This window comes from Rhinichthys klamathensis, unplaced genomic scaffold, assembly GCF_029890125.1.
Source record: "Rhinichthys klamathensis goyatoka isolate OS25496 unplaced genomic scaffold, OSU_Roscu_1.1 h1tg000003l_1, whole genome shotgun sequence".
Classification (NCBI taxonomy): Eukaryota; Metazoa; Chordata; class Actinopteri; order Cypriniformes; family Leuciscidae; genus Rhinichthys; species Rhinichthys klamathensis.
In genome coordinates this window covers 5,435,455-5,445,000 of record NW_026606556.1, presented here as the reverse complement: position 1 = coordinate 5,445,000, position 9,546 = coordinate 5,435,455, and the positions used below count along the sequence as shown (strand labels likewise).

At 39.5% G+C, this 9,546-nt stretch overlaps 1 protein-coding gene across 2 annotated transcripts in view; it reads right to left on the bottom strand.

Moving 5' to 3' along the window:
• The window catches only part of tjap1 (tight junction associated protein 1 (peripheral)), a 144,076-nt gene that overhangs the window by 86,255 nt on the left and 48,275 nt on the right, over positions 1–9,546 (bottom strand). For both annotated transcript variants that reach the window (XM_056249947.1, XM_056249953.1), the window contains exon 2: positions 9,192–9,339. The gene's annotated coding sequence lies outside the window, so the exon portion shown is untranslated. The remainder of the gene's footprint in view (positions 1–9,191; positions 9,340–9,546) is intronic.

Here is a 9,546-nt window from a genome sequence, read left to right as displayed (position 1 = left end):
TCAAACTTGAACGAAAAGCGCATGTTCTTTTGAAGTGGTTTATTTGTGCCCATGATATAGATTTATTATGGACACGAGGAACCAGAGCTCCAGAATAACACACTCCCAGCAGCTGAGGTTATCCCAATCCCAGTCAGACCAGCAAGTCAGATGGAAAAAGTGATGCTATGATGAGCTTTATCGCCACTACTTTACATATTTAATAAGCAAAAGCTGATTCTGTAACATTTCCTTACAGTCTGCAGTCTTATCATTCATAGTGTAAATTGCTTTTCTTGGGGACAACAGTCAATGTTGGTCTTTGGACAGTTCCTCTTGTTGCGTGACTAGCAAAGATGATGAATCAATCAGGTCTAGACTAGCAGAATATTCAATGATAATCTCCTCTACCTGTTCTTTCAATAGATAGCCTCATTAAATCTCTCTAAGTAGTGTCCAATAACACTTGAGGCAACTGTATGGACTAGTAGGGAATATTTCAGCATCTCACACATCGAGCCAAAGAGCAGAATCCTATTCCAAAGCTGATGCTGGATGCGTATCAATGCTTCAGTGTTTAAAATAGCTTGTTGTTCAATTCTGTGTGAACATTAGAAGCCACATAAATATGTCTACTCTGATCTGCCAACATGAAAGATAAAAAAAAAACATTATAAAACCTAGTATCAGAGACGGCAATCCTACTTTAGTTCAGTAGATGTTGTCGATCAGGAGTGTTTTCTGTGGCCATGTACACACACACGTTCAGTTGCATCCAACGATGTGAGTCACAGCACAACGAAGCATTTTACATGGGCTCGATAATGTTATGGACTAAAGTCCTAAATGTGTCATAAAAATCTAGGAATGCACTAGAACAGACGTCTCAAAATACAGCCTTGTAGTTACACACCGCTCACTGAGTGTATAGTTTATCCTTAAATCCAAAATTTACTTTATCCATTTCGATTTAGCCTTTAGCAAAAGGAAAAGGCCAAATGAAAAAAAAAAAAAAAATGGTTATTAGAGAAAAACACAAATGTTCGAGCACACAACAGGAAATGATTAATGATTGCTCTTGCTCTAGATAAGGAGGGACATAAATTGGGTAAATGGCTGTTCACAATTACTCGTACTGTTCACGTTGTTCCTGTTACTGTAAATATGATGTTTATTTGTGCTCTTTTGTCTACTTTGTGCTATAAATATACCATTCAGTTCAAATATTACACTCATCAGCATTGATATGATTTTAATCTACTTAAAATGTCTATGAACAGCATCTGGGCCATGTACAAAAAAACACACACACACACACACACATACATAAATAAATAGAAATATTAGGGGTGTAACGGTACACAAACATGACGGTTCGGTACGGGTTCGGTACAGCAGGGGGGATAACTTTAACGAATGTGTCTCTGTGTTTTAAATAAATTCAATTATGATTAAAAAAAATTCTAAAGGATAAAAAAAAAATCTATCTTAGTTAATGCTGTAAACCATAAAGGGAGCCCTTACTTACACATTATAATAATATTAGAGGTTACAATTAACAGCAGAGCCCAAATTATTCAATTCAGTTGCTATTTATTTTGAGATATAATAATAATCACTCTTTTAAAATTTTTAAACATTAAATAATTAAGACACTTTATATATATATATACACACTCACCTAAAGGCGTATTAGGAACACCATACTAATACTGTGTTTGACCCCCTTTCGCCTTCAGAACTGCCTTAATTCTACGTGCCATTGATTCAACAAGGTGCTGAAAGCATTCTTTAGAAATGTTGGCCCATATTGATAGGATAGCATCTTGCAGTTGATGGAGATTTGTGGGATGCACAACCAGGGCACGAAGCTCCCGTTCCACCACATCCCAAAGATGCTCTATTGGGTTGAGATCTGGTGACTGTGGGGGCCATTTTAGTACAGTGAACTCATTGTCATGTTCAAGAAACCAATTTGAAATGATTCGAGCTTTGTGACATGGTGCATTATCCTGCTGGAAGTAGCCATCAGAGGATGGGTACATGGTGGCCATAAAGGGATGGACATGGTCAGAAACAATGCTCAGGTAGGCCGTGGCATTTAAACGATGCCCAATTGGCACTAAGGGGCCTAAAGTGTGCCAAGAAAACATCCCGCACACCATTACACCACCACCACCAGCCTGCACAGTGGTAACAAGGCATGATGGATCCATGTTCTCATTCTGTTTACGCCAAATTCTGACTCTAACATCTGAATGTCTCAACAGAAATCGAGACTCATCAGACCAGGCAACATTTTTCCAGTCTTCAACTGTCCAATTTTGGTGAGCTCTTACAAATTGTATCCTCTTTTTCCTATTTGTAGTGGAGATGAGTGGTACCCGGTGGGGTCTTCTGCTGTTGTAGCCCATCCGCCTCAAGGTTGTGCGTGTTGTGGCTTCACAAATGCTTTGCTGCAAACCTCGGTTGTAATGAGTGGTTATTTCAGTCAAAGTTGCCCTTCTATCAGCTTGAATCAGTCGGCCCATTCTCCTCTGACCTCTAGCATCAACAAGGCATTTTCGCCCACAGGACTGCCGCATACTGGATGCTTTTCCCTTTTCACACCATTCTTTGTAAACCCTAGAATTGTTGTGCATGAAAATCCCAGTAACTGAGCAGATTGTGAAATACTCAGACCGGCCCGTCTGGCACCAACAACCATGCCACGCTCAAAATTGCTTAAATCACCTTTCTTTCCCATTCTGACATTCAGTTTGGAGTTCAGGAGATTGTCTTGACCAGGACCACACCCCTAAATGCATTGAAGCAACTGCCATGTGATTGGTTGATTAGATAATTGCATTAATGAGAAATTGAACAGGTGTTCCTAATAATCCTTTAGGTGAGTGTGTATATATATATATATATATATATATATATATATATATATACACACACACACACACACACACACACACATATACATATATATATATATAAAATGAATAGGCTAATATAGTGCATACGAAATGCTTCCCTCTAGAGTTCATTTCTCTAGTGAACTTAACCTGCTGACGGCACTAAATGCCTGAGGTAAATGTAATGCTACGCGAGAAATTATGATGTTTTATTGATATCTTTCAGTAGTGAAAACAGCGTTGCATTACCGCACGCCCCCTGCTGGACTGGAGTGTGGATCACCGGCACCAAACCGTGATGTCTGTACAGTACGGGACGAATACATGTACCACCACACACACATACATACTCACTCACCGGCCACTTTATTAGATAGACCTGTTCAACTGCTTGTTAACGCAAATATCTAATCAGCCAATCACACGACAGCACCTCAATGCATTTAGGCATGTAGACACGATCAGTACGATCTGCTGAAGTGCAAACTGAGCATCAGAATGAGGAAGAAAGGGGATTTAAGTGACTTTGAACGTGGGATGGTTGTTGGTACCAGACGGGGTGGTCTGAGTATTTCAGAAACTGCTAATCTACTGGGATTTTAACAACCATCACGATTGGGACTGAACTATGATATGTTGATTGTCTGGCGAGTTGGATGAAGTGATGTATGATCCATGTGTGACTTTGATGCAGTTCACATACTGACACTGAGGGGTGATTCAGGTGTAGTTCACACGTACACGGGTATTTTTATAAACTGAGTTTTGCCTCCTTCATTTTAAAAAAAACGTGTGGGACAGGCCCTCAGTTTACCTGCCTGTAACTGCCATTCAGAGGCTAAAGCATTGAGTGAGAGACAAAACATTCACAAAAGAAAAAACCTCCAGAGAGGCTTGGAGCTGAGCACTTCATTATTAACAAGCACCTGATCTGGGCAGCGTTCGCTTCTCCTGGTCCAGGCTCACTTCTGTTCAGGCCTGCAGTGAATAATTCAACACAGCAAAGGTTCATATATCTCTGTTTTTGCACACACACAAAAAAAGTCTTGTTTTTTAGGAACTTGAAGAGTGGTGAATAGTATAACTCTGTTCAGTATAGCCGGTCTCTATACCACTTGTTGAGTCAGACTAGCTCACACTTCACTCTTTATGGAGAATAATTGTATAGAAAATAAAGACAAATCTGCCTTTGGACAACGATCAGGAGTAATATCTGACCGTATATCACCATAAATATTAATAAAAAATAATTTTGAAGTTCAAATTTTATATATAAATTTACATACAAGTATATAAATGACCTTTTCAAAAAGTAATATTAACAGTTTTTCTGCAGTATTGGTAAGTAGCAAGAGGAGACTCAAATTTGATTCCTGCGTTGGACCCAATAATGTTATGGGAAAAATGTTGTTAAAAATGTTTTTTTTTTAAACGGCCTCTCGAGTGTTAATCGTTTATTCTTGAATACACACAAAAAAGTTGACTTTATGCATTTTGGTTTAGCCTTTAATGTAATCTTATAGCTTCCTTATAAGATTATTAAAAAGCATAAATATGCGGCAAAAAAAGCACAAATACATTTTCCAACTTATTAGAGATAAACACAAATTTAAGAGCACCAAACAGGAAAGAACTCAAATGATTAATGATTGCTCTTGATCTAGATAAGGAGGGATGTAAAATAAATTGGGTAAATGATACTGTTTACAATTACTTGTATTGTTCAGGTCTTTCCTAAATATGATTTATTTGTGCTCTCTTGTGTAGCTATATAAGAGGAATGATCTGCAAGCGTGCTCAGACCTTGCGAATATGGCTGTATTCGTAGCTGTCAAAATTTCATATCATTCTGTGAGGTAATGTACACTCTATTATGTTGTAAGTGACTGTAAACATTTCATTGTTGTAATATGTATTCTTTTGAAATAAAAACTTTGTTCAATAGTACGGAGGGACCTCTGCAAAAATATAAAATACATACTTCCGAGAATTTTTGGCGTGCTCAAGCGTTATAATTTCGAGTTTATGTAAACTATAACCTGTTTCTTTTGTGCATCTCTGCCATCGTACTAGGAAGAAAACAAGAGTTGATGTGCATGAGATCTATTTGGTCAAAAATTGGCTTTCATAAGCGCATTACTTTTAATATCAAGGCCTTATGTCCGCTTTAACGCATCCTCGGTGGCGACCAAGAAACCGGGCTGGGAAGTGGTCTTATGGCACGACACGTCTATTGTCCCTTTTTGCCAAGTTCAAGGGGCCATTAAAAAAAAAGATCGGTACAGTAAAAACTTGTTCAAAATTGGCCTTTTCTTAGGGCAGTACGTCTGCTCAAGAAGTGCTGTTAAAAATGAATGAAGTCAGCATTTCTCCTCCATCTGTAAGGATTTTTTAATTGTCCATTAGAGTTTTATATGGGACAATATAAATATACTGCCCTAACAAAATTCAAATTTTAAGGACTTTTTTTTACTGTTCCAACCATTTTTAATGAACCATTAAACTTAGAATAAAGGACGGTGTACAAAGCTGTATTGTGCCATGAGGACATTTCCCAGTGTGGTGTCTCGGATGCGGTAAACCGGACATTAGGCCTTGATATTACAGGTATTGCCCTAACAAAAGCCAAATTTGCATTTTTTACTGTTCAAATCTTTTTTATGAACCCGTAATCCATGCTCTCGTTTTCTAGTAAGATGGCAGAGTCACACAAAGTAAATAGGTTATAGTAGACTTGTAGTCAAGACCGCCTAAACCGAGACCAAGACACTACCAAGACCAGAGAGTATCGAGGACAAGACCGAGACCGAGACCGAGACAAAGACAAAGACAAAGACAAAGACAAAGACAAAGACCAAGACCAAGACAGACCAAGACCAGAGAGTATCGAGACCAAGACTAGACCGAGACCAAGACCGAGACCAAGACCGAGACCAAGACACTACCAAGACCAGAGAGTATCGAGACCAAGACTAGACCGAGACCAAGACCGAGACCAAGACCGAGACCAAGACCAAGACCAAGACCAAGACAAGACCAAGACCAAGACCAAGACAAAGTCGAGACCGGAGGGAAAAAAACAGACTAGTGTTGAAGCTAAGTAATAACTTGTAAGATTTTGTTTTGCATTGCCTGCCTATCTCTGCTGATTTCGAAGTCTCCAAATGAATCCATTTTGCAACTTTTAAATACATCATTATATTTTTAAAAACGAAATTATAGGCTTAAGTGCAGGATCCGAAAGTTGGTCGTTTTGTCGCTATGGTTACACACACACACACACACCGTTGGCGGTGCGCTCAATGTCATCTGTCAGTTGTGCAGTTACCCAAAATCTCCTGAATGAAGTTAAAACCCATCATGTCACTGATATGTGTTTTACTAAATATTAATACATCAAAAACTGTACATGATATGTGTTTTTTTAAATCAAGTGATCAAAGTGCTCGTTGCCGCTGCGATCAGTGGCGCGGATACAGTGTTTTCTCGTGTGGCTCGCGCACACCGCACTTGTCTTCACTCGGACGCGCGCTTCAATCCGTTGCGGATATCGCCGTGGATATTGTAGTATTGTATTGCTAAATCCCCCGACCACTATGTCGGTCTGAGACAGCGAGACCTAGGCAAGACCGAGAGGTCCGAGACCAAGACAAGACCAAGACCAAGACCGTCAAGGCCGTGACAAGACCCCGGTCTCGAGACCAAGACCGGTCTCGAGACATACATCACTAGGTTATAGTAGGGCTGCACAATTAATCGAATTTCTAATTGTGATTACCGATGCCACGATTCCATAATTGTTCAAAGCCGCGATTACAAAAAAATACTTTTTAAAATGACTTCTGCAGTGCGTGCTTATGAGATGTGTTTGGAGCATGTTATGTTGTGAGAGGCTTATCACGACTACTTCAGAGAACCCAGTACCATAGGAACTATCCGTGACGTTAGTGTACGCTGATTGGTCGAACACACGCGAAACACAGGCAGCCGCCATTCTTAAAAAAGCTATGTAAACTCACAGATTATAGCCTATATATTTAGGCTTCTCCACAAACTAACTCTATGAACATGGAAAACAGTGAGAGATGGACCTCTCAACCTTTTATGCGGAGGAGAAAATCCAACGCAACTTTGAGGGGACCAAGCCAAACATGCATATTTCTGCTCAGCTAGCGACAAAAAGCATTGCTTACATCACTTCAGAGTTCCTACTGCCGGTGCGAAACTGCGAATGCAACCAGGAAAACGGCCATAGGGAACCATTAGTTCTCGGGGAACCATCCTGGTGGCTTGTTCCTAAAACTACCCAGTGCGAAAGCCCCTATTATTATACCATGCATTTTATTTATTCAGTGTTTCCGCCACACCTAAAATCATCCCGCCACGGCCGCAGCTTCTCGGTCCGATATTGTATGTGTTATTCTTAAGCCCCACTAAAGGCATACAAAACATTGTAAAGCACCATACAGTTTTCGCGCTATATTCCAAGACTTCTAAAGTCATTCAATAGCATAATGTGAGGTAAAAATGTATATTTAAGTCGTTAAGTTAAAGTTAATGGAAACTCATCTCTCCTCAGTCATTCTCCATTCAGCATTCAAACAGCACGTCACAGTAACACGACGACACTCTCTTCAAGATCAATGTTCCCATTATTATACTTTATTTGTAGATAAAGGTCTATAGTTTGCAAAAAATTGCTTTATCTTGCTGGAGTTTATAGCGCTTTCTAAATAATAATGCTTTCTCCCGGGTGTCTGTTAGATTACAGCACTAGAGTAGAGAGCGCTATGTATGAATTGTTCTTCATGCGCACTGTAAGTTAACTGAAATTTAAAACTGTTAAAAGAAAAGGCTCTATAAACTGTTGCATAGATATAATACATTAAGCATAGATAGATATAATCTCTTCGCTTTGTGCTTTGAACTTCTCAATGCGAAGCGCTGCACGCTGTGACTTTGCGTTGCTTCAAGTGCATCACCAGGGTTTCTGCAGGTTTCACAAAGTCAAATTTAAGACTTTAAGACCTTTTTAAGACCATTATGAATTAAATTTAAGACCTATATCACGACATTAAAAAAAACGTACAAGGAAACGCAGAGTCTCAAAATTACTTGCAAAGTAAATTAATTTATTCAAACTGAACAGTACTGAAGACAGCTTAGATGGATGCACAAAGCTGATTGGCTGTTGCATGTTGGTCTATTTTGTAGTCGTAATACAGCGAATTATATTTGGACTAGCGAAATAAGGAACTACAACACCACGCAAAAAAAAAAAAAAAACATTTTGAAATTTTTATTTTATTTGAAAATACTTTTTTTAGACTTTTTAAGACCCCCCGGAAACCCTGATCACTCTGCGCACGGGATGCGCATAATCGCTTTGCCGCTCTTTTTGGCGCCTTTCATGTAATAATGCTTAGGGGAGGTTTAAACACCTGGGATAAGGGGGCGTGGTCAATGGGAATATCACTCATGGGCCACGCCCCCTCCCCCTGGCGAAATGGGCCTGCCACCACGGCTGGAAAAAATCCTAGAGGAAACACTGTTATTTTTACCTTTTTTTTTATTTAAAGAAGAAACCAAAACAATGTATAGTTGCCATTTGAGGCTTAATGTTATAGAAAAGTAATAAAAGTTTTTCAGGAAGAGTTTTCAGCTTATTTTTTTATATACAAATATGGCATGCAGTTGCTTCAAACAATAGTATAAAGCTATTCAAAACCTCATTCAATATAAATTGTGATAATCGTAATTAATAAATTGCAATTACAATTTCAAGGGAATAATTGACAATTATGATTTTTGTCATAATCGTGCAGCCCTATAGGTTATAGTATACACAAACTAGAAATTGTAACCTGTGAGCACACGAAAGTCTATACATGGAATGTTTTTTTTTTTTTTTTAAATTGAGCAAAATAGCCACTAGACTAAGGTGATGTTCAAGGCAAATTAGTATGAAACACCATTACTTATTACTCTTAGAGCAAATGGGCAATTCATTAAGCAAAAGATCCACTGTTAAAACATCTCAATGAGGAACACTACAAACTAGATTACAGAAATAAATCCCAGCTCATAAGAACAGACAAGAACCAAAACCTGAACACTTATCAGCAGTGGTTACTGCACAGCATAATAGAGATAAAGTACAAATGATTTATTTCCAGGAAACTACTTTATTCATTACAGCTGTTCGGCAAGATCAGATACAGAAAATGTAGCTACATTGAGAACCACAAGAGACACAGACACATAAAGTTACAGAACAGCGGCAAAATACCGCTTGGCATCGCCCCTCACCTCAAGTGTGCATGTTGCATTCTCCAGAGTCATCGCCTCAAGTGGGTCCACCGGTCGCCAAGGAAACTCAATCTAGCTCTCGTCTCGCTCCTCTTCCTCCCGCTCCTCCTCCCCCGTTCAGCATGTGAACCTCAGGGCTATCAATGACCTGAAACAAAAGCAGGTGGATGGAAAAACACGAGCGTCATTGGCGGCAGAGCAGTTCGCTGCCAATCATCCAGGCCCGGGATTAAGTGTCAGCGAAGACGCGACGGGGCCCGTGGGACGGCTGGAGCGTGTCTCAAATGAACCTCTGCCTGACTGCTTTGCATTCACACTCACTGATTCGCTCACTAGAAGCGCAGGCATAAAGCAG